This window comes from Octodon degus, unplaced genomic scaffold (assembly GCF_000260255.1).
Source record: "Octodon degus isolate 3935 unplaced genomic scaffold, OctDeg1.0 scaffold00009, whole genome shotgun sequence".
In the NCBI taxonomy this organism is placed as follows: Eukaryota; Metazoa; Chordata; class Mammalia; order Rodentia; family Octodontidae; genus Octodon; species Octodon degus.
The window spans coordinates 23121258-23145143 of record NW_004524585.1 but is presented as its reverse complement, the minus strand read 5'-3'; the positions used below and the strand labels follow the sequence as shown (position 1 = coordinate 23145143).

General features: G+C 36.9%; 1 pseudogene; it reads right to left on the bottom strand.

Annotated features, from left to right (window-relative positions):
- Positions 1-22336: 22336 nt before the first annotated feature.
- LOC101566739 lies at positions 22337-23665 on the bottom strand (annotated as a pseudogene).
- Positions 23666-23886: the final 221 nt, after the last annotated feature.

Sequence of the window (23886 nt, the reverse complement as noted above, 5' to 3'; positions counted from 1 at the left end):
GATCCTTGCACTTTCCAGGCAGGCATTTAGATCACCACTGAGCTATCTCCCCAGCCCTCAAACTTTTATTTGTCCCACCTACTTACTGTTTTGTTACCCTTTGCTTTGAGTCTCACTTTTTATATTTGTAGCTAATTCCAAGGACTTTAAAACATGAAACTCTGAATCTCCTCGTGACTCCCCTAATCTACAACTAATCTTCACCTAACTTTTGCCTTAGGATTTGACTTTTCTCTGTGGCCACGAATAAGAGGTTGCCACTCTGAATCCAAAACACAGCTTCATCCCCAAAGAACAAAGGGAGGACCAGAAATTATTTCATTTCTCTAAAAGGAAAATTTGAACACTAAGTTTATTTCTTCCTGCTTTTATAGAGATCGTAAAGCTATACTGCCTTCAAATATCTGGAGGGCTATTTTATGAATAATCGCTAAGAAGAACAAGCATAAAATAGAAAAGTGTTAGAGATTTACTATTGGGATTTTTAGTTATCTGATTGATATATTTGCTAAAATATAAAAGAAGTGGAAAAACGTGGCTTCTTTTGTTTGATGTCATGCCCCTGTCCACTACTGCAGAATATACAGCATGGTCATCTGACAAAATGATTTAGAAAAGATTCTGAGCAGATTAAAAAAAGTAACAGGGTCAATAGTTGGTAAACTGTGCTCCAGATAACTTTCATGTTCTTGCAGCATGGGATTTGATCAAGCTTGCTTCTTTTCTTAAAATAGAGCCATTGTACTTTATTAAATTTTAAAGATTTTTGTTAGTACATGTTTGTGGTATGTAATGGTTACATTCACCCTGGGAAGTTAGTAGAAGTGTATGAAATATATTAATTCTCTTTACTTCCCTTTCTCTATCTTCTCCAAACCTATTGCTACAATTTTCTTTTTATTATAGGACTTCCGTATACAATTTTATTTGAAAATAAACAAATTATTGCTAGGAAAATACAGTTATAACTCAATGAACCTGATGACTATGAAATACCCTTCCATGCCAATAATTTGCTGTTTAAGATTCAAAATATCCCATATAAGTACATGATGATAGGGTTGGGGAGATAGCCTGATGGTCTAAATGCCTGCTGGGTAAGCACAAGGACTTGGGTTCCATCTCCAGTACCACACGCTGTGCTGGCCTGGGAACGCCAGGCATGACAAGCTGACCACCGAAACTGGGTGTAGTGGCACACGCCTGTAATCCCAATGCTGGGGAGACTGGCAGAAAGATCACTACAGGTCTGAGCTGTGTAATGAGACCCTGTACCAAATAAATAAGTGAGTAAATAAATTTTTAAAATATGAAGAAAATAAGTAACAAAAAGGGCAAGTTTGACACTATCCCAATTATTATTTAATAACTCATTTCATTCTTACAATATAATTATAAAAATTAACAGAGTTTTGAAAAGGGCTTGATATACACTACTGTACACAGGACCGAAAGCTTCTGTTAAAGCGCATTAATGTATAATGAGATTTATAAAGATAAGTAAAGAGTTACCACACTCACAGTGCACAAAAATGGTTACCTAAATATGTACTTTTGTACAATATCTTCTGAAATCCTCAACTATCACTTAAGAAATCTCATCTTTTATTTATTTATTTTTTATTAATGTTATTGAGAAACAAATAGAAATGAGACAATTTCAAAACCAATTAGTAGGACAGTTTCAGTAATTAATACTTTGCATATTGATGTCTTCATCATGGTTATTCATAGCTCAAGATGCAGATATGGTAGCCTGTCCAAACACTATTAGTACAAATCTTTCTTCTCATTACATTAAGAGAAAGTAGCTGTATATCTATCCTATTTTGTCTATACAGATACAAAATGGTCATTCATTCGTATTACCTTTTCTTGTTTAGTTTTCTCAGAGATGGGTATTTCATTGCCACTTAAATATTGTAGGTATGTGAATTCAGCAAAATAATCCAAAAAATATAGTCCATGAGTCTAAAATAGTAGTGGGTTATCCGTAGGACTGGCAATGTCTGAGGATTCTCACACTGACTAACCATATATGCTGATACCTGTGGACTAAATAATTTCACTGAAGATAGAAAAGTGTAATAGTAGGGTGATGCTTGGAATGTCTGTCATTCTGGTCTTCTTGATATTTACTGCTTGTCATGTCATACCAATTACTGCCATACTGTCAAGTAAATGTTTGTTTTATTTTTTAAAAGAGTAATAAATAAAGACAAGAGATAAGAAAAAATGTCATAGGACTCTCCTGATACAATGCTGTATATAGTTAGACTTCTAAATTTCTGTATAAAAATATGTAACTGTTTTTCATATTTTTAAGATATTTTTTTCATTTTTTTTCTTCACTTTCAGTAGGGATTTAAAGTTTAACCTACCAATACTTGATGGGAATACCTGTTCCATGTAATGTCTAACATGTTTGATATTCAGACAGATAGTGAGGGTAAGCTCAACTGCCTATGTTATAGGGTAATAATATCAGTAAGTATCTTTTCTGCAGGATTAACAAGTTAAGTTTGCAAACCAAAAATTAGAAGAAAAGAAGGTCTGCAAGGACATTTTGGCCCTAGCCTTTCAAGGTCAGTGAGGACTCAGTGCAGAAGAGAACCGATACTGTAATATCTTGTAACTCAGTGATGTTCTAAATTTTCTGATCAAGGAGATTATGGTGCCACAGAGGAAAATGATCAACAATGTAGAGTGTGCCTAAGGAGAGTAACATGGAGAGAAACATTCTCTTAGGCTTTCACAGAGAGCAACTTGGTCAAGAAATTGATGTCATCCACATGGCTGACACGGACAAAGGATCTATAAACTGCCATAAAGGGTTTCAGGGTAAAGCCTGAGGGGATTTGACTGACCTTGTCAGATACAAAAGTTACATTTCTTATTTTATAGGTCTTGCTTTATCTTGGTCTTAACCATCAATCAGAAAAGTATAAAAATGTTGTATAAAAATTAAAGCCATATTAATATGCTGAGCTGTAAAAGGCTCAAGAAATCTCTTATAAATACTTAGATCCATTTTAATTTTATGTTTAAATAAGGCACTTGCTTGCAAAGGGATCATCACAATATTTGTGGTGAATAATCCTTATATTCTAACTTTTCCCAATACTCCATACTTGTGAGCAATGCATTTTAGATAAAGTAAAAGTATGATCTGGCCCCTGTGAACAAAATTTGAAGTCTTAAAAGCAATAAGCAATACTTTATCTTTATCTTTCTTTTTTTTTTAACCAGGGATTGAATTCAGGTCCTTGCACTTGCCAGGGAAGCACTTATTCCTCTGAGCCATCTCCCCAGCCTAATACTTTATCCTGATGTCTGGGAAAATCAAAACTTGCCTATCAACACCATCAGCACCAATTTTATTAAATTTTATTTGTTTGCTTGTCTGTTTATTTGGTACAGGGTCTCACTATGCAGCTCAGACTTGTATTGACCCTGCTGTCTCAGTCTCCCAGCACTGGGATTACAGGTGTGTACCTCCACACCAGGTTTTGGTGGCAAGGCACTCCTGGAGTTCTAGGGCCAGGACACAGTATTGGTACCAAAATCAAACCTGGGTCCTTGTGCTTGCCAGGCAAGCACTTAAACCACTGAGCTATCTCCCCAGCCCCCACTTTTTTATTTTATTAACTGATCCCTTTGCTGCACATAATCTTGGTTTTTGGTACTCCCTTTGTTTTAATTGACAGTGCTTTTGCTGAACTAGCCAAGTAATCATTGCAGGACTAAGGTTAGGGAGCTTGTTTCCTATGTTTTATTCTCTAAGTTTTATGGTTTCTGGCCCATAGTTAAGTTTCTAAACTATATTGAGTTAATTTGTGTAAATGGGAGGATATAATGGACCAATTTCATTTTTGTATGTGGATATCTTCTTTTTCCACACCACTTACTAAAGACATTTCTGAGTTTTCTATTATGTTCATTTGGTTTCTGTGTGTTTTTGTCCCAGTGCTATACTGTTCTGGTTACAATAAAAAAAAATGCAGTAGAATTTGAAGTAGGATACGTGATACACCCAAATTTGCTCTTCTATATCAAGATTCTTTTATATGTTTGGGGCTTTTTAGGTCTCCATACAAATTTCAGGGTTGTCTTCTCTTGTTCCATGAAAAATGTAACTGCAATTTTAACAGGAATTGCATTAAATCTTTGGATCATTTTGAGGAGTAAGAACTTTATTGAAAATGTTATTTCCTTCAATGTGTGAGTGAAATACCCATGCTGTTTTTCAACCATCCATGGCTCCTTTAGGAATAAAGTCATCTTTAGGAAGAAAGTTATCCAGTAGATGTCCATTTGAAGAGCTGCCAATTTTAAAAAAGAAAATGGAACATACTTTTAATTTCCCAGGAAACCTGTAGAGAGCTTTTTTAGCATTGCAGTTAATTACTATAAATTATCCATTTCAGCAATTTGACTTTCATATAATTTATTACTACTTTTAAAAAATGGTGGGCTATTTACAAGATTAATTTGACCATATTTTCTGGTTGTCAAGGTAGAAGATAATAAGATACAGGAAGGCAATGCAAAATATTTTCACATATACACCAATGACTTTGAGCTCTCCCATTAAAACACACTATATTCCTCTACCCCATTGACTTTATGGTGCCCACATACTGCTGTGGACATGGAGACACTCAACTATAAAATAGGGGAGTGCCCAGGAGGGACTTTGCAATCTCCCTTTGTTTCTTCTCTTCCTATATCCACTATGAAAAGAGCACACTTCCAATGCCTGCTACTCCACTCACCACAGTATTAGGAAGAGAGATACCGGAACCATCCGAATCCAAGTTGTGCCCTGTGCAGCCAAGTCAGACTGATCCCTTGGTCCATTAGCAAGAAATAGTTATTATCATTGAAAAACTGCACTAACAAGGTATGGATTCTTCTTTACTTTTTCCTCAATCAGAGAGCCTTTTTATCCTTTCAGAATGACATGAAAAAATATAATTGATTAAATATAAATATATATATATGAAGTATCACACAAAAGAATGAAAATCATTCCACTTTAAAGAGCAATTTTTCCCACATTAAGCTTTAGATGAGCCTTTAAAGAGAATCAATTACCTCTTTAACTGTAGGACCTACCTGTGTGCAGTCATTTTTCCTGCATTTATCTCAAGGCCTCCAGTGAGATAGGTGCTCAAGCTATGATTTTTGACACCTTGAAGTGTTTTTTCATTACTTAGATTTTCCAGTGAGTCATTTCATATACTGAGTAATTTTAGCTTCTCCATTCTGTAATCTGGAAGAGATTCACAAGTCCTTCAGTAATCTATTAAAGGAAGTGATATAAAGTAATGCTGTAGATAAACTGTTTCTTGGGGGAGGGCTTTCTTTTGTATTTTAGGGAAGGGTCTACAGGGTGCTCAGGGTCTCACTACTAGATCAGACTCCTACTTATCCTCCTGTTTACAGCCTCCCAAGAGCTGGGATTACAAGCATGCCTCATCACACCCAGTCTCAATTGTTGTCTCAGCATGCCCCAGGCCTGGGGATTGAACCCCCGGCCCCTGTGCCTGCTGGCAGGCACTTTAATCTGCTGAGCTGTTTGGCCGGCCCTAGACAAATTGTCGTTCCTTCTCTTTCTTGTATTTTTTGTTGCTTTCCTTCATGTCTCTCTGTGTCTTCTTGGGCGTTGCCATTTGCAGATCAACGCACTCACACCAGCTCGCGGCTGTCTTCATGCCTGACCAGAGAGTGAGCAGTCACCAAATAGTGAGAACTGTCCTAGTGAATGATCCAAATATCAATATTAAAATCTATTGCTAATACTATGAATGTATTTCATGACTATTAATTTGAAGGAGTAACATGCCTCTTACTACACGGCGCATCTAGCACCAAGTGTGTGCAGTGGAGGGGAAATTTTAAAACACTATGTGTCCCCACAAGCAATGCTGAGTGATCTCATTCAGATGGTCCATGTACATGCAGCCCCACTCTGATGTCTCCTCTCAGACTAAGACTTTGGGAAATGCTTTTCCCTGTTTTTCTGGCTGAAATGGGTAGGTGATGGTACCCAGAGATGCCTTGGCCTTCCCCTGCCAAGGTAATAGGAATAAATGGGCACATTCTAGCAGCCATGATTAGGATAATAAAATAATGTAAAATGAACACATTTGTGAGGCTGAATTTTTAGAAAACAAAAGAAACAAGTGGTGAGAGATAAGAATGAACAGTGATAGTCAGACAAAAATGTGAGCAGATGAACCAAATTCAAAAGAGGCAGGACTTTTATAATCTCTAAAACACCATGTCTTGAAGAAGCTTTTAATTCCTCATGTCTCTCATTTCTTTCCTCTCAATTTTACCTTGTTCTGTTCTTTCCTGTAATATTTATCAAACCAGCAGCTGTAAAGAAAAATCATTGAAAATTATCTTTGTTTCTAAAAAAGTTAATAGGAAAATTTAATCATCAAATTTAAGAAACTTGATTGATTAACATGGAATAAGCAAAATTCAAAACATTTAAAAGGTTTCGAGCATCTTCCTGATTCCTCCTTCCCATGGAACCTTTCTGACAGACATTCTTGCTCTCTCCCCTAGACAAAATCACCCGAATGGCTGTGTGTGAGGAGTGGACCTTCATGCCAGGGTTCAGACTACAAAATTAAGCCTTTAATCTGAGCCCTGAAAGGAAGTCTGCTCAGGAAGGCATATGCCGGGCTGCTGTGCTCTGAATGCCAACACAACCATATATCTCTCTATTTTTAGTGACAGCATCCAAAGTAATTTCAGTAGTTGATAAAAAACAAATGACTTCTCACCACATTACCGTTAGAGCATTTTATGCTACCATAAAAGAGGCACTAATTACCATCGGAAGTCAGGGACAGCTTTATGTGTTTCCCCTTAAATGACATAAAACATACTAAATTCTTCAGTTGGTGTCATTCTTGTAGCTGGTGCCTTTTAGATTTAAATACAGATCATTTGCAGATTAATTTTTCAAAACTCATTTTTGAAGAGTCATGAATGACATATTTATACTACACTCATTTCTTAAAGATAGATAAATGGAGGGTTCTTCTGCATCAAAGCAGTAATGTGCACTTGTGTGCACAGCTCTCCACCAGGAAGGGTTTCACACACAGGACTGTGGCATTCAGCAACAAAACTGACTACCTGTGAAGAAGACTCAAGTGTGGGAATGATTCGAAAGTTCTCTCCATATCACTAATTCAGGTAAGAAAGCGATGGGGTCATATTTTATTGGATTGCTAAATGGTGTTGAGCTTTGAGATCATAGTACTTCTAGGGTAGAATAGTATCTTGTTTAGGGGATTTTTAAAAATAATGGTGCTTTTGAGAAAGGAATTTCCTACATACACCAGGCTGGCCTTAAAGTCACAGTGCAGCCCAGGCTGACCAAAGACTCATGGAAATCCTCCTGTTTCAGCCTCACAAATACTGAGATTGCAGGCATGAACCACTGTGCCTGATTAAAATGTATTTTATAACTTAAATATATAAATTCTAGAAAATCCTTCATATGAAAATACTTGTAATAAAGATAAAAAGCAGACAACCTCTGTATGCAATTATATAGACATTAACCATATCATAGGCTGAAAATGAGGTATATTAAATCATAATTTCCAGGGGTCAGGGAGGTGGCTCAGTTGAATAAGTGCTTGCCTGGAAAGCACAAGGGCCTGAGTTAAATCCCCAGTTCTGCCAAAAAGTAAATCATAATTTCCATGCAATCATACTTTTAATAATGTGTCTTTTTGTTTTTTGATACGAGGTCTTGCTACACTACTGGGTCTCATAGTGATCCTCCTGCCATAGCCTCCCCAGCACTGGGATTACATGCTCATGTCACCAGTTCCAATTTCAGGGCAAGAACAGCACACTAGGGCTTCCAGGGAGGAGACAGCATCCTGTACTGGGGATCATACTCGAGATCTTGTGCTTGACAAGCAGGTGCTTATGCCACTGAGCTATCTCCTCAGCCCCAGTGTGTCATTTCCTGTATTTTGCAATAGAGGTAAATTACTAGTGGGTATTCCATGAAGACTAGTATAATAATAACACTAATAGTGTGTAAAATGTCTTCAATAAATGTGCCAACAAGATACTATAATATATTCTCATATATTTCTAGCACAGTCTTTTTGGACTCATGGTGATCCTCCTGTTTTTAGCCTCTTCAGCTTTGGAGTTACAGGCATGCACCACTATCTCCGGTCTCAGGGGCTGGTTCAGCATGCCTGGGGGCAAAGCCTGGCAGCACATGGATCCAGGGATCAAACCTGGTCCCTGCTCTTGCCTAAGCAGGCGCGTAGTAAGCTGAGCTGTGTCACCAGCCCCGGCAGAAATCTTTCAGTTCTGAGTCATTAAAATCATACAATCACTAACAGTGACACCACAAGTAGATCTATGGTTCTGTGAAAATTCAGCTGCAAAATAAAATCACTAAGTAAAATGAAATAGCCTCAGCATTAGAAATTTAATTATTCTCTGTGATAATATCATAAGGAAGGGTCTTTATAAAAGCGGCTTACAGTATACTAATTTTCAGAAAAATATAGAGAAGTAATTTTATCTTTTTCTCATTGGGACCATCTCTCTCATTCCCACATATAATTATAGTATTTATTAAAGAAATATAACAGTGAGAAGTAAGGAATACCATGGCTCAGTAGATGCTAACAGTGTTCCAGGCACCATGCTCTTTGTTTCAACTTCAAAGAATTACATTCTTCTACACTTAAGAAATGTGTCTGAAAGTAAGAAAAATATATATGTAATTCCATTTCAGCAAACTAACGGCTATTAAACTTAGCTGTGCAATGTGTGAGAGCCTAAATATTTCTAATTCTCTTAATTCTCCACTTGTTCTATCTCGTAGTAGCTTCCTGTTTCTCCTTTAAAAAAAAAAGCAGGCGTAGAAGTATAAGTTTTTATTTATTTTTATTATAAAAGAAAGAAGAAAACAAAATTTCCAAACAAGATAATGGCTTCTTTATATTTATTTTCAAAATATAAAATGTCATAAAGATGTAACCTTCTTTAGGTCAGTTTTCTTATATCAAACAAGGGATGACTCTTAAACAGGAATATCCTGGAGGAAAAAGCTAAGAATGTTTATTTCCGCATTGTAAAGTGTATCTGGCCAATTTTTTAAGCTTGGCCTGAAATTAAATAAATAAATAAAAACGGAGAGCATTTTCAAGGATGAGCCATTAAGTTTGTAGGTTATAAAAAAATAAAAGTTTGTAGGTTATGCACTTTACGGAAAATTTCTAGATAAATGGTTACACAAAGGTAAAATCCTGCCTAAATTTCTCATGCAGAAATATGTGCTTTAACAAGGCATTGCCCACCGGCCGTATCCAATTCAGATGGAGATTTTTGTGGTCTAACTACAACTCAGCATGCTTATGCCCCAGCTGCAGAGCCAGCACCTTTGAAAGACATCCACAGTGATGTCAAGCTTTCTGTAGCCCCTGTCCACACTCAGTGCATGGAGGTCAAAGCCCAGGAATCTAGTGCAGGATGCCCGAGGAGAAAGGTCAGTCCACTGCACCTTTATCTCTTTATCTCAGGATGCAGAAAGACCTAGGTCCTGGAATTCCATAAGACAAGTCATTTTGCTTAAGAAATGCAGCATGAGACATTTAAATTTTAAGTACTGAAAAAAAAATCCAGATGGCAAAGTGTCCCTTTATACCCAAGAGACCCTGGGCATTTCACCATGAGGCTTATCCAACAATAAGGATCATCATTCCTCGTACAGTACTACCTCCCAAACCTTTTTCTAGATGTTTTTCCCCATACTTGATGCTGTAACCCAAATTTCATCCAAAAACCTATATTGATGCCCTTTGTCATGGTAACACATTGATAAAGCGCTGAGGTAAAGCAGAGATCATCTCTTCTGCATTGGTTATTATGTCTCAAGGGCAACATTATAGAAGCAGCAGGCTCATAGGTGTCTGTCTGTTGGAATTATGGCTTTTTCAGAGAAAAATGCACTGGACCAGATAGAGTAGACAGTTATAATTTCCTACCATAGGTTAAAAATAAGCAAGAGCACCCTTGGGTCTAAGAATTTCCATGGAATCTCCTGAGTCTCCCTTTTGGCAGAGGCTACATTTCATCTTTATCTTCTGCATCTGAATATCCAGTTTTTCCAGCACCATTTAACAAAGACATTCTTTACAACATATATTCTCAGGCTATTTGTCATGTTGGCTCTAAATATATGAATTTATTTTTAAGTTATTTTATCCTGATCCATTAGTCTATGTGCACATTTAATGTCAGTATCATGTTGTTTCATTAACTATACCCATGTATAGGGGTGATTGAACAATATATTAAGTGCTTGTTTTTGTTTTTATTTTTGTGGCTTTCTCAGCCTACCCTGGGGACAGGGCTGGTGCTGCCTGTGGTGCCAGCGATTGAACCTATCACTTGCCTAAGCTTCCCTGAGCATGTGCTTTAGACCACTGAATTATCTCACTGGCCCATAATTTTTTAAAATGATTAGAATAAGACACATTGCCATTAATTCTCCTCAAAATATTCCCACTTACTTTGAATACACTTACCCCATCATTCTTGTCACTCTGGAAGTAAATCTTTTGTGAGTTTCCCAGTAGGCATGCTCAAACATGGTGAATCCTGCTACTGGATACCATCTAGTGAAAAGGCAGGCTTGGAAAATCGATTCGGTGCCTCCTCACCTCCCGTGGTCACCAGTCTCATACTGGGGCTTCCGGCTCTCCCCTAAGCCAAAGTGACCATAAAAAGCAAAAATCTTAAATCAATTCAAGAAATTCCAGCAGCTAAGACAGCTCAAATACAGACACTCAGGAAAGAGTACCAGAACTGCTGCAGAAGGTGGCGAGAATCGCGAGGTGAGCGTGAGAAAGGGAAGAGGATTATTCTGAGAGGGCCTCATGGCAATGTGTCTTCTTCTGTGACTTTTAAAAATTTAAACGCATGCTGTATTTTTTTAATCGCACCTCAGAACATGTCTTAGGCTCACTATCTCTGAGTTGTTTTTAGGAGGGTTGTTCCGTTTCGTTGCTGAGGATTGCTCTAGCCATATGAGGTCTTTTGTGGAAACATAAATATTTCAGAACTTCTCTAATCTCTATGAAGAATATCACTGACAAATAAATTAAATTTTTAACTACACATTGTATTTCTTATTTTGATACATACAATATTTTAAAGGTTCATGAATGCAAATAGCTTTCTCCTTGACATGTATTCTATCTGTGGACTGCCATGTAAAATCTGAGACAAAAATGAGTGTAACAAGTACAAACTTTATATTTCTAACTTTTCATTTCATCATTTTAGTTGAAGCAAAAAGTAAAGAAAGATGAAGAAATCCCAAGAAAATGACATTCTTGTATTTATTTTCAAGGTACCAAAATACAATTTATCTAATAAGCTTATCTTGGCAATTGATAAGCTCATGAATATACAGACTCTAAAAACTGATCTTTAACACAAAGAACAAAGGGAAGCTATAGAATGAAAATGCAATTTTTTTGTTTTCATATTTTCCTCTTACTAAAAAACAAAAGAAGTGGAATATGTTGCCTCTTGTTTGGATTCCTGCAAGTAAAACCTATTGATATTTGCAGTTCATTGGCTAACACAAAAAAATTACTGGACTATATTGGATTACTTTGCTGAACTCATGCACCTACAATATATGAATGGTAATGGAATACCCATCTCTGACAAAACTAAACTAAAAGGGGGGTATACATGAACGATCATTTTGTTGTGAATTTTGTTTATATAATCTGTATATATAAAATAGCATAGATATGCAGCTACTTTCTCTTCGTTCAATCAGAAGAAGGTTTTAGATAGTTTTTAGACAAGGAATCATGTCTGCATCTTGTACTACTAATAACTACCAAGAAGACAACAATATGCAATGTATTAATTATTGTAACTGTCCTACTAACCTATTTTAAAATTGTCTCATTGTTACTTCTTTCTCAATAAAATTAATATAGAAAAAAATTCATTGCTCAAAATGGATTTTCATAAACCTCTCCAATGACAAACTATTTATGTTCCATAATCTCTAAGATACTTAATATTAAAGCTTATGATCTAGAGGTACATCGAAGACAAGTATGTTTCTTGTATAAAGTATTTATTTACAAAATCTACTAATGAACAAAAAGTAGTTTATCTAAGATTTTCACCTAAGACATTTGAAATTCATGGAGGTACTTGAATATGTATAGGGTTCATGACTTATCAACAGATGTGTTCTAAAAATCATCATAAATCTGCTGTTTGAGTATAAGTAAGCCTACTTTTCAGTGCAATGTTAGAAATTATAAATCAGGTCTATACTAACACAATTCAGATTTTGCTTTTTATGGGCTTTACTCATTGACGGATCATACTGAATGTATATCAGGATCTTTCTATGAAACATTGAGAGAGGTTTATTTTTCATACCACTCATTTCCAATATTGTTTGTTGTTGATTTTGCTTTGGTTTGGTTTTTTGTATTTTAGGGAAGGGTCTACGGGGTGTTCAGTGTCTCACTACTAGACTGGACTCATAGTGATTTGCCTGTTGACAGCCTTCCAAGAGCTGGGATTACAGGCGAGCGCCACCACGCCCAGTCTCAATTGCTGTCTCAGCATGCCCCAGAGGCAGGACCTGCACATCAGGCTCCGGGATAGAACCTCCAGCCCCTGTGCCTGTTTGCAGGGGCTTTAATCTGCTGAGCTATTTGGCCAGCTTCAATTCCAGTATTGTGAACCTGTCCTGCATGTACTTCTCTTGTTTCTGCCTTACACTATCTGCCTAACACAACGCGCTCAAGTTTTCATTTATTTCATGGAAATCCCAAGTTGTTTAAAACATTTTTGAAGTGATCACATCATAAACAGAAAATAACGCCAAGGAAACCAAAGGGGTTTTGCTAGTGTTTAATAGCTAAAGAATTTCATTTTTGTTTTGTTTCAGTTTTTTGGTACCAGAAATCAAACTCAGGACCTTGTTCTTGCCAGGCAGGCACTGCTTTCCTGAGGTATATCCCAGAGCTAAAGAACGTCATTTTAAAACGCTGACTGAGATCTATTTTGGGTTATGAGTTTTTTGTGTTAACTGCAAGTAGCCAAGGTAGCACAGGGTTAGAGCTGACCCTGGTATTAAAATTCACCTAAGATCAAATTCCATCCAAAGTTGTGATAATAAACAGCAAGGGAGTCAGAGGCATAATACATGCCTTCCAAAGTAGCTATTCAGCTTTTATTGTCTCTTGAATATTATTTCATTCAGTCATTCAACAGTTACTTGCTGGTAAAGCCGAGGCATATGTATCAGAGATTAAAGGGAAATAAATCCATCAGAGGTGAGCTTTAGTAATAAAGCATATGTTAAATACAGGAAAATTGGAAGTATAAGTTTAGAAAGGTAGAAGTGTATGCAAATCCTGAGGAAAATGTTGTCAACTTCCTATGATCTCCTCCTAGCACCCCCCCAACCCTAATATAATCTCTGAAGGCTGGAACTGAGCATATGGATTTAAAATAATTTCTGAGAAAATTTCCTGCTTCATTCTTTTCTGAAGTACCGGCCTCATGTTTTTCTTTTTTTTTTTTCTTTTTTTTTTTGTTTTGTTTTGTTTTGTTTTGTTTTAAGATAGAATAAACTTGAATGTGATTAGATAGGTAAAGGGGGATCCCTTGGTTATTTAAAAGAGTGATCCTGCTGGGCATGAGGGTGCACTCCCAGGGTCCCAGCACTTGGGAGGCTGATGCAGGAGGACTGCTGCAAGTTCAAAGGCAGCCTAAACACTCCGCCACACCCTCAAAAATTGTTTGAAATTATCAGAGTAATCCATTAATTTTAGCACAGAACATTAGGGATGAATTATGGGCACATTAACATCCCATCTGGATGTTAAAGAATAGAAACAGTTTGGATATGCAGAGTTAGAAGAGAAAGGTGTTTCAAGGACAAATTATTTCCCATGACCTTTGGTTAATTTGACAAATTAAGCTAAAATTAAAAGGCCTTACGTTATACTGGAGCGTCTTCCTTCCATTCCTTCATTTGTTTTCTTTTTTATTTTGTAGCATTGGAGACTGAAGCTGGGGACTTCAAACTGAGTTACATCCCCAAATGATTTTTCTTATTTTCTTTTTGATACAGTCACTAGATTGCCCAAACTCGTCTTTAACTTGTACTCCTCCATGCTTAACCCCTCAGAGTTCTGGAATCACAAGCATGTGTCACTGCCCTGGTTAAACAGTTTCTTTCTTTCTTTCTTCTTTCTTTCTTTCTTTCTTTCTTTCTTTCTTTCTTTCTTTCTTTCTTTCTTTTTTTCTTTCTATGCATAGGTCTACAACACACAGGAGTTACATTCATTCTGGGCAACTGGTACCTACATATATTGCATCTTAACTTCTCAACTATCCCACCCTCACACTTTGCTCTCCACTTCTCAAACCCTGTTCCCGTCTCCACGCAACCTGCCTACCATCTCTCTCTTTTTCTGCTCTTTCCATTTTTTATATTTTGCATTTTCTTATTAGAGTAGCCTAATACATATGATTCTGTTTTTCATTAGTTTCTTAACGAACAGTTTCTACAAAACAGCAAAGCAATTGAAAGCTGAGTGGCCCAATTTATAGCCAGGAAAATTAAAAACATCACAACCAGCTCAAAAGTCACAGAATTTGACCCAGTGACTCCCTAGCACATGAAACGGGATTAACAATTTGAATATTCATCTCACAGAGAGAGAACACTGTTTCACTCGCCAGTGTGATTTACCAAGAGTCCACAAAACATTAATGCAGAGAGTGAGATACCTGAGCTCTAATCATTCCAAAGCAAAATAATGATCAGTCGTTGTTCTTTCTAGGTGACTTGTCTGCAAAGATCGCTACGCTTTCTATAGGTAGCCTTCAGTGTAAGTTGAATTTTCCCCAAGAAGAAAATAAGGTAGCTAGCTTTTAAGGAAAAAAGGCAGGATCAAAAGAGAGTTCCTAAAGGCTTTCAAACAGAAATACTTTAAAATCTTGAGTAGACTTCAGTTTTCATCTTTCAATCAGCACAACTATAACCAACGCATCACTCAATGTGTAGTATACTTTCAAATACATGGATCATGGATGAAATTTTAAAAATAGCGTGTTATATAAGTTCTATCATCATTTTATAAAAATGACAGGCTTTCCCAAAAACTTCACCGTATTATCAAAGTGACTCACATTGGACTTCAACATGTATTATTATTAGCAACTTCAATTATTAGTCTCTAATTTTCTTTAGTAATGAAATTAATGTCTCTTGTAGAATCATAAATCACCACCATTGAGCAGCTATCTCAAGAGCTTATGAGCTATGAAAAACTTTCTCCAGGTTTTATTTTATTTGAAGATTTTTCTTTTCTTTTTTTTTTAATGTGTTTGGTACATGGTCTCACTATGCAGCTCGAATTCATACCAATCCTCCTGCCTCAGCCTCCCCAGCACTGGAATTACAAATGTGTACCATCAAGCCCTGTCTCAGGGGCCGCTCAGTGCTCCCAGGGTTGGGGCTGGTGCAACATATCATGTTGGGGATTGAACCTCAGTTCCTGGGCTTGCCAAGCAGGAACTGAGTCCACTGAGCTATTTTGCCTGTTAGTTGTAATAATCTCAATTTTTTCCGTCATACCAGGGATACATGATCCCTTAAAAAGAACAATCTCTCATGTTTATCTTGAGGTTTTTTTTTTTTTTTTTTTTTGGACTATGAACTTTTGGAGTGGGGAAGAAAGCTCAAATGCAGGAGACACATGGAGCAATACCAAGAAGCCTCAGTAGCAACACAAAAAAAATATAGATCCCAACTTTCCTTACCACTCCTCTTTTAATAACATGGATCACAAAAACCACAATAAAAACTGTCTAAACTTAACACCTGGATATATCTTTCTCACCTTGGCTTTCATAATACTCTTGGCAAAGCAAATATTAATTTCTTCAAAGCCAATGTTGCATCATCTCATCTCTTCAGACTAACTTCACAAGAAAGATTGTTCTGTAGTATTGTTGGTCTGATTTATTTTCATTGGTTTAACTAGATGGGGAGTAGAGGATAGGGAGTAGTAGGGAAAGATTGAAAAATGGTTATTAAGTTATAGGAAGAATCCAAAAGTTCGGGTGGGCTCTTACACAGCGTGGTAACCACAGGTGACAATAACACAGTTCCTATTTCAAAAGTTTTGTCCATAGAGCAATAAATGTTTAGAGATAAATATGTTTAAATCAATTTAAACATTACATGAAGTATGCCACTTATCAAAAAAATCACATGCTATAGGAGCAGTTTTTGCTGTGTATCAGTTAAAAAATAAATTTAACTTAAACACAAAAGCTAATTTACCTACCAATAAATCAAAGATCTTTATTTTGCTTTATTTTGCTGTTTTATTTTTTTAGCAGTTTGTTGTAGCTGATTTTCTTGTAAATGTTTATATGCTCTGAATTGTCACATTAATTTTACTTTAATAAAATGTTTATGCAAATCCAAACTTTCACCTCATTATTGTTCACAGAAAATGATTACAAGTGCAATACATTAAGGCTTATATCACAAGTTTTAATTTATTGTCTACTTCACATGCTATTTTCACGTTTTCAGCCAGTGTTCCCAGGCTCTAAGTCTCTGTCATAATGATTAGTGCAGAAACAAAAGCTTGCCTTGGTGTTTGGATAGGAAGTCATTAATAAGTAATGCTAAGAACATAATGCTTAATTGTTCTTGTTCATGTAGCTATGGGCTGATTCAGTACATATATTTTGCTGGTAGTAAATGCTTAATAGCTTGTGTTTGTACCCACAAGATTAACTTCCTGTACTGATTTTGTGCTATTGTCTTAGGTCAGAGTGTCCATTGAACTAGGATGGTACATTATTTTGCATCATGCATTGTGTAAGATAATTTGTACCTGACATCACTAATAAAACACAATAAAATTCAACTTTTATTATTAAAAAACTATCACTTTTAAGCACTTAACCGTTTACCCTCAGCATCACTGAGCAACATGTTTATTTATGTACTAACTCTTCTGAGTATCACTTAGACAGGTATCATTTCAATCAGTCAGTTCTTTTCTTGGAGGAACCAGGCATTGAACTCAGGCACTTGTACTTGCCACTTATTCTACTGAGCCATCTCCCAGACCCTTCAACCAGTCAATTCTTGAATTGAATAAATTAGATAAAATTATTGTTATATCATAAAAATTAATACTGAATATGCAATTTTGGACACATTATTTTAAAAATTGAACCAGTAAGTGGTTAGGATATATACTTTCGAAGAGTAGCAAATATTATACCTTATGAAGACATAATCCTGCTTTGCAAAGCTACATTTCTTTTTTGAAATCTGGATGGTTTAGTCTATGTATGTGGCCCTATCTATCTCTGTGTCTTTGTGTCTATCCATCTGTCTACATATCTATGCGCATGAATGTCCTAAGAAATGAGAAAGTTCTAGTCTGTGTAGAGTCAAGAAATGGAAGACAGGAAATATTTGCTTGTTGCTGTCTGGTACTGTAAAAAACCAATTTGAAGACAACAATATACAATATAATACGCATTGTTGAATTCCTATGCTTTGTTTAGTGAAATTCTGCATTGTTTCTAATTTTATTTTTACATTTTTTTCAATTTTATGTGTTTGATACAAGGTCTCACTATGAAGCTTGAACTCATAGTGATCCTCCTGTTTTCTGCCTCCCCAGTGCTGGGATTACAGGTGTGCACCACCACACTCAGACTCCTTCCCTGGCTCAGCGTGCCCCAGGGGCAGGGCCAGCATGGCTTACGGGGTTGAGGACCAAACCCTGGTCCCTTCACTTGCCAAAGCAGGCACTTAATCCACTAAGCTATCTCACTGGCCCTTTCTTACTATTTTTAATTCTTTTTTAAAATTTAAAAACTCATCTTGTGTGGGATCTCCTACTCTTAAAGAGCTCATAAAATAAGGTTTAGGAAACAATTAATTATTATATCTTTAATTTTTAAGTGAAGACACATATATTGAGATGAACCTAAAATTGTGCCTATCACACAGTAGGTATTCAGTATGTAATTGTTAACACATTGTTTGCAGCTTTTTAAGTGGTCTTGAGGTAAGACAATTCTTCTCTTCACTTACACAGCTGATTTTACCATTATTTGCAGCCAAGAGCAAGTATTCACTGCTAAGAAACATTGGAAAGAATCCATCATGGCCAACCAGAGTCAATCGGGATCATGGGATGTGCAAACATTTCACCGAGTTCAGCAGGTCCAGTGATACAGGGGTGAATGAAAGGAAAGCCAAAGAAAGGTAACTCAAAAGATGAACTTTGTTAACAGGAGTGTTTAGACTAAGAAACAGGGCTCCTCCTCCCTTCAGGTGCTGCTTACAGCTCAAGCCTGGCAAACATGCCATCTTGGAAAACAACGTGCAAATCCCTCTGAGGTAAGAAGCCCATTGTAGCAGCTGCAGATAAGACCTGTAAGGCCTAGAACAGAGCCAGACAAAGGTTAAGTTCCTGGATAGGCCCCAGACCCAGGCACAACAGTGGCTGACAGAAGCAGTGATCTGTGAAACTCAAGTGTGGAGAATGCCCTTGGAGCAGGCAGCTGTGCTGAGATCCCACCTTAGCAGGCTGGAAGATACTAGAAGAGAAGCTGAATACAGTGGACACAAAATCTACAGTTGGGAGAAAACACTCAGGAAACAGTCTTTATAGGCTGTTTCCCACTACACTCCAAAAGAATTTTAAAAAACAAAAACAAAAACAAAAATACTGGATTTGCAAGTGAGATGAAAACTTGGTAAGTATGAGGGGGTGGCATAAATTGCAAAGGCATATGGGAACAGGAGGACTCCCTCCCAGATGATCCTTGTGAACCAATAAAGTTGCTGGCCAGAGAAAGGATTGGAGGATCAGGGACAGAGCTCTACAGAGAGGACACTGGTGTCCAGTTGAGGGGAAGGGAAAGGGGTGAACAGCGGAACCTGTGACAGACACTCTATGAGGGAAGCAGAGGTAGACACCCAGCAGATAGAGGGACATGAGGAGTGGACAGCATTCAGAGAATAGCAGGGGCCCTACAGCATGGTGTCCAAGAGATAGGATTACATAGCCAGGGCTAGGGCGATAGTTCAGTGACATAAGCACCTGTTTGGCAAGCACAAGGTCCTGAGTTTGATCCCTGGTACAAAAAAAAAAAAAAAAAAAAAAAAAAAAAAAAAAAAAAAAAAAAAAAAAAAAAAAAAAAGCTAAAAGTATTACACAGCCAATTAAAAAAATAACATTATTGTTCTCTTATTTGGTTCTGGGGGTGTTAGTGCTAGTCTTTTATATATCTTTGTGCACAAATACAGCTACATGTTTATATTTTTGCTGTTTCTATAGAACACTCCAGGTTTTTATCCACCTATGTCTACATCAATTGTAATTTTCTGGCATTGATAACTGGATGCAATCCCCTCCCACATTCTATTTATAATCACATCCTTTCTCTGCCTCCCCCTTCCCACTGCCATATAGCTCTTTCTATCTCTTGTTTTCTTTTCTTCTTTTTTTGTATTTGGAAAAGGGTCCAACTGTGCAGCTCAAATTCGTAGTGATCCTCCCAGCTCTGGGATAACAGGGGTGCACCACCACGCCCAGCCTCACTGGCCAGCTCAGCTTACTGGGGATGAGGAGGGCATGGCATGTGGCACCAGGGATCAAATCAGGTCCCTGCACTTGCCTGAACAGGCTTAGTGTACTGAGTGATCTCTCTGGCCCTATCTCTTGTTTTCTTGCCCTTATATGTTTTTCTTTTTCCTTTTTATCTTATCTTTTCCTTTATGAATATACTATTTTCATTGATCAGAAGACTACAGTACTTTACCATACCATAGTAGGACTACTCACATCGAAGGTTGTATTGTATATTTATGAAATGAGTGCTTCTTGTAGGTTGTTGCTTGGATTTAACCAACTAGTGTTAACACTCACTATTCACTTGTCCCCTATCTCACCCTTTCAAGTCTCCCTTCTCTCTCACTTCTTGTGTGTAAAGCATTGTCTAATTGTGATTTTTTTCTATTTTAGACTGTATATGAGAAGCCTATATTGATTAGCCACTGTGTATAAGTGCTAATATATTTTTTTTCTTTCTATGGTTTCATGGGATAGGGAGATGGCTCAGTAGGATAAGCGCTTGCCTGGCAAGCACAAGGGTCTAAGTTCAATCCCTGGTTCCACAAAAAAATATGGTTTCTTACACTGAGTTTTGCCCTCAGCAAAGTTGTTGTTTAGGACTCCCAATATTGAGCTTTTTGGTTAGATAGAATCGCCATAAGAACTTTCTCAATTTCCATTTATAATTCTCCATTTCTTTCTTCTTTGCCCCTACAAATACCCTCTCATACGTCTTGTCCCAAACCCTTCTTGTAGAATAAAAAGTAATAGCAATAAAGTCTACTTTTCTTTTGTCTTTTTTCCTTCTTAGTCTTTCTTTTTTCTCATTTTTCTTTTTTCCATTTTCAAATCAATTTATCTTTAATATTATTCTGTCTTTCAATTTTTCTCTATCACCACTAATCATTTTTCTCCCTACATTATTGGAATACTAGAATTGTATTAAGTGAATTTTAAATTATACTTTGAAATATGACTGATTATTTGAAGTTGATGGTACTGATAGTTGTTAAGGATCAGTAATGTGATGGGTGGGGTTGTCCCTAGTATTTTGAATAGATGTCTAAGGGCTCGTGTATAGAATCACACCAAACCAAAAGCACATACAGGAAGAAATCTACTTCGAAGAGGGCTCCGCAGTAGAGCAAGGGTTTCTATCCAGCTAATATCTAGCCTTTGATACAGAAACACAAGCAACATTTTTTAAAAAGCAATGAGAGACCTCCAGAACTTAACACTTACCCCCAAATCTAATCTCACAAACACTGAAAACAAGAAATTTCCAGCAGATAATTCAAGACACAAACAGTAAACATGATTAAGAAGAAACAAATCAGTAGATGAACAAATCTGTTAGTAAGATGATCAATAATCTTAAAGATGGAGGTAAACAACTGAATGAATCAATCACTAAGAAGTTATGAGCTTCAAGAACATACAAATGAACTACTCAATGAATTAATAAAGACTATACAAATGTGAAAGTAGTTTAGTAAAGCACTAAAGGTCATCAAAAGAAATCAAGTAGAAATCTTGGAAATGAAAAACTCAATTGAAAGTCATGGCACAAAGCAAGGTCAGGCAGAAGACAAAAATGAGGATGTGTGAAAAAGATTAAGGTACAGTAGAAAAACTTTCACTTACTAACTGAAGAAAAAAACAAGAAGATGCAATGAAAAATTATCAAAGAGTTTCTAGGTAATGCTTAAAAGTCATACTTAAGATTATTAGAATTTAGGAAGGGATGCAATCAGAATCTAAATAATTTCAAAAAAATGATTGCAAAAAAAAAAATTCATGTGGCATATAAGCCCTAAAATGATGCATCCAGAAAACAACCTTCCTTTCTACATATTTATTTGAAAAAAGAGGCTCATACATATTTTTTACAAAAACATCAATAAAATAAAAAATATAGTAACATAAAAAATGAAGGGACAAGATTATCCAGAGAAATGAGACTTTTAATCCCAAAGGGATGATTATACCATGAATGGAAATATTACATGATGAATATTTATGTCTTTTTAAAATTCACATGTGGAAATCTTACCTCCCTAAGTGATAGACATAAGCTGTGATGCTATTAGAAGGTACACAGGTCACAAGAGGGGAGCCCACATGCCTGAAACTAGTAGACTTATCATAAAAATATCTCTGAAAGCCTCCTCATCACAATTTGTATGCAGGAACACAGAAAGGAAATAGAGGAGAGACTTCAACAGATGTCGAATGTCTTGGCCTACCTTCCTAAACTATGAGAAATGAATTGCAGTTGCTTCTAAGACATGAAGTCACACACACACACACACACACACACACACACATTTATGGTGCACAACTCTATTTTTTTATTTCAAAATGACTTTATTGCAGCCAAAACAAAATGAACTTTACATAATAAACTATTACATATATATATATATATATATATATATAGTTATAGGGAATGAAGTTTATTTTGACAGTGTTAAACAAAATTGAAGTTGCATACATTAATAACATAGCTCAACAGCCTTAGTTTGGCATGACACATGTTCTTGCTTCCTTGTGTTCTGCTAAGTCATCATACCTAAACTTTTATAAAACTGATATGGCGAAATTTTACTTTACTGTTTTTGTTTATGCTCTGATTCCAAACAAAACTTTTCATAAGCTTCTTCAATCTCTGGGTCTATCTCATCATCAATATCATCCAATTATAGGGGCCGGGAGATGGCTCAGGGGAATAAGCGCTTCCCTGGCAAGGGCAAGGGCCTGAGTTCAATCCCCGGTTCCGCAAAAAAAAAAGTCCAAAAAACAAACAAACAAACAAAAATATCATCCAAGTATGGATCATCGGTCCCTTATAAATCTGTTCCATTTTCTTCATAATCTGGAAAAAAAAGTTCTCTCTTTCAAGTAACTCTGGATATTTCTCTTGGTAATCTGGATCAGCCACAGTGAAAGGAATGCCATCAGATGTGTAAAATTTTAACTCATTCATAACATAGTTAGGAGCATTTTCAGGTGTTGCTTCTCTGGACATTGAAGTTGCATATACTCTACCCCAGCTACTCGACCAGATTCTGCAGGCTTCAAGAGCATCTGTTTTACATCTCTGCTACAATTTGCATCTAGAACAACATTTTCAATTCTCTAAATAATTTCTTCCATGTCAGTCTGCAATTTTTCTTTCCAGCATTTTCCAAAACTGATCCTGTCAACTTTAGTAATTTTACTGCACAAATTAAGTTGTCATCCACTGGAGTGGAGAAGAGGGCATTTAGCAATCCATGCAGACCAACTTGGAGAATATCCGCTCTTGTAACCTGTCCATTTGTTCCCTTGATCTCCAGGTTAAAATAAAGTTCTCCCAGAAAGAGTACAATTGCCTGAAATCCTTTGCAAGTCACTTCATCCCCTTTTGCAACTTGATCTTTAGCTTTATACTGTCTGACACCTTTGAAATAGTAATTGGTGGAAGTTGCCACTTTGTGGACTAATTGTCAGATGATGGGACAGGTAATTACACAGGCAAGCTCCCATGTAACAGAAATTTGGGATAGATGTGGCTTGTTGGTAGATGAGTTCCACAAGTTCTTACAAAGCGTCATCTGTAGTAACCCAGCCATTCATACGGTTTCTGCAAACGGCTCTATTTCAGTTTCAAAACTTTCAGGTTGCTCTGTAAAATAATTCAAAAACTCCTGAACATAGTTTGATAGAGTGGGATGATCCTCACAACCATCTTCATAGGATTCCACATAGGCAGAATAGCCGTATGGGCAGAATCCGGGGGCGTTGGCAGACAGCTCAGACATTAACACCAGAGTCACAACCACCTGGGGCTTAGTCACTGCTGACTCTGGGCTCTGCTGTGGGATTTTATCCTGCGAACTAGTTGGTGCTCTCAGGGGCCTCGTTTGTTCTGGATCCCTGTCGAAAGCATCCGACATGCTGCTTTCCTCACTCGTCTTCGAGCCGCAGTGCTGCGCTCTGGCTCTTGGCTCCACCCGGTGTCTCACTCAGGCCTCATGGAGGACCGGGTTGCAGGCTGCTCCCGCAATCCTATTTTTGGAGGACTAAGACAGAGGAACTAATTTAGTGTTTTTCTAACTTCATGAACTAAAAGCTCTTAATCCCAAAGTATTGGGTCACAGAGCTCATATTCTCTTTT